Raw genomic sequence first — 2443 nt, 5'->3', positions numbered from 1 at the left:
GAGCAGTGCAGAGCTGAGAAGCCCTGGCTCTCAGCCCCACACACTGCCCTTCTTCAGTCGGTGGAAGTGCTCCTGGTGTGGACTCACACCACCAACAGAAGGAGGGTAGTGTGGACATCAGCCACTGCAGTAGTTACTGCAGTGGCTGTAAACTAACCTAACTTAGTACTGTAGACATGCCCGTAGTCTCCTTCCCTGGGATCCTCATCCAATGTCCGTCTCCCCATTCCCAGCTCCTTGGCCAAGTCTTCCTGTCCCTCTTCCTAGTTTCTTCTTCTCAGTCTCTTTGCCAGGGCCTGCTCTAGGCACCAGCAAACCAAGCACGTGCTTGGGGCGGCACAATTTCAGGGGTGGCATTCCGGACACCACTTTTTTTTTTTTGTTTCGGCAGTTGCGCTCCCGGAGGTTTTTGTTTTTTGTTTTTGCTTGGGGCGGCAAAAAACCTAGAGCCGGCCCTGTGCGCCGGGGGGGAGGAGGGAATCGGCAGAACGGAGCAAGCCGGGCTCGTCTGCGGGCTTGCTTAAAGGCAGGCAAAGCGGCAGGCAACAGCGTCTATGGCCATACCACCCTGAACACACCCAATCTCCTCTGATCTCGGAAGCTAAGCAGGGTCGGGCCTGGTTAGTACTTGGATGGGAGACCTCCTGGGAATACTGGGTGCTGTAGGCTTTTTGCCTGCCCTCGCCACGCTCCCTGCCGCTCCCCGCCTGCAGGTCTCCCTCGGGCACGCGCTTTTGCCGCCGAGTCCTGGCTTGCTTCCGCTAAGGTCTCCCAGGCCCTAGCCGCCTCGCCCACCGCTGCCGAGGGCGAGGGCTTTGGGCACCCGGCCCCGTGGCGCGTTTCTTTTTTTTACCAGCCGGTGCTCTTGCCCCCCGTTGGCAGCAGGTGTGGGTGGGAGGCCAGCTGGCCGCAGCGGCGGCAGGCGCCCCAAGGCCTGCCTGCGCTCGCGCTCCCTGCCGGCCGCTTCAGCTCCGCCGCTGGGAGCGGGAGGCTGGGAGAAAGGAAAGCCGCAAGGCGCAGCCCGGGCCTTTGGGGGGGGCTACTTTAGGGAAGCCCTTTGGCAGCACGCCTCCTTGGCAGCTGGCCCTTTAAACGTGGGAGGAGAGAGAGGCAGCTGCTGCCCTAAGGTGGCCCGGGAAGGCTGCCTGCGGGCCGGGAGCAGTCCCTGCCTCGGCTCGGGGCCAGTAAGTGGGAAGATGGGTGTTGGTCGCCTCTGGGCTGATCCCCCTGAGGAGGAGGAGGAGGAGGAGGCGGAGGCGGTGGGCCATCCTGCGTCCCCCGGGGCCTTGCGAAGCGGGAGACGAGGCAGGGCGCGGGCGAGGCCTCCGGGCCGCGCGTCCCGGGTTTCCCGGAGCGAGCAAAAGGCAGGCCAAGTGCGGGAGGGCGTCCCCAGGGAGGCGTGAGGTGTGGCGAGCAGCAGGAGGTGTGAGCAAAGCAGACCGGCAGCGGGTGTGCGGGGGGGCAGCCGCACCTGGGTGTGGCGGTGTGCGGGGTTTTGTGTGGTGGGTGAGTGTGGCGGGTGCAGCGGGTGTGCGGGGGGCAGCTGCGTCGTGGGCGGTGCGTTGCGCCCAGGGCCGGCTTTTGCACCTGTGGGGCCCGATTCTGCGGTCCCGGTCTGCGGCGGCACTTCGGCGGCGGGGTGAGGGTGGTCCGCTCCATGTCTTCCGCGGCACAGAAGAACCCCCCGCCGCCGAAATGCTGCCGAAGACCCCGGAGCGCCCCCTACTCCCGCCACCGAAGACCCCGGAGCGGAAACCCTCCCCCTCCTCCGCCGCCCCTGAAATGCCTTCGGAGCGGACCGCCACCGGGTGAGAGCCTAAGGCACGGGGCCCTCTTAGGCACGGGCGCGGGGCCCTCTTACCCACGGGGCCCGATTCCGGGGAATCGCAGGTATTGGCCTAAAGCCGGCCGTGGTTGCGCCGCGCCTGGGGGTGGCTGTGCGCGGGGTTTTGTGTGGTGGGTGGGTTTGGCGGATTTGTGAGTGTCTCGTCTCAGGAGAGAGTGTTTGGGGTGGAAGGCGGGGGCAATGGTGTATTGTGTGGGGATAGGGAGGAGGCTTAGGTGCGGTGTGGTGCATTTGATGCTCGGAAGCAAAGTAGTATCAGGCCTAGTTAGTATTTGGATGGGAAACTGGCTAGAAACATTCCAGAGCTTGGAATTGTCGCTTAGTTGCTCTGTTTTGCTGGAGACGATCTGGGTTTACCAGACGTTGTACCCTTTACTGTCAGTGTTTAAAATTAATTAGTCTTTTCTTTATTTCTGTTTACTTTTGCTTTCTTTCTTGGCTGGAAAGGGAGGGCTTTAGCAATACCTGTTATGGGACGGGAGGCGAGGCCTTTGTTTGAAACGTGGTTCTGTGTGCTACTCCCGCTTTCATCTCCCTGCGATAAGTAGCTGCAGTTCCCCCTGGGCCTAGGGCGAGGGCGGCCCTATTGGAAAAACC

The 2443-nt window shown here is 62.7% G+C and overlaps 1 non-coding gene across 1 annotated transcript; it reads left to right on the top strand.

Moving 5' to 3' along the window:
* The first annotated feature begins 550 nt into the window (after nucleotides 1-550).
* LOC113409536 lies at nucleotides 551-669 on the top strand. The gene has a single exon (XR_003370551.1). It is a non-coding gene; the product is annotated as a 5S ribosomal RNA (ribosomal RNA).
* Nucleotides 670-2443: the final 1774 nt, after the last annotated feature.

This window comes from Terrapene carolina, unplaced genomic scaffold, assembly GCF_002925995.2.
Source record: "Terrapene carolina triunguis isolate 2854851 unplaced genomic scaffold, T_m_triunguis-2.0 Scaffold33723, whole genome shotgun sequence".
Classification (NCBI taxonomy): Eukaryota; Metazoa; Chordata; order Testudines; family Emydidae; genus Terrapene; species Terrapene triunguis.
The sequence above is the reverse complement of the archived record's forward strand: the minus strand, read 5'-3'. Positions and strand labels throughout refer to the sequence as shown.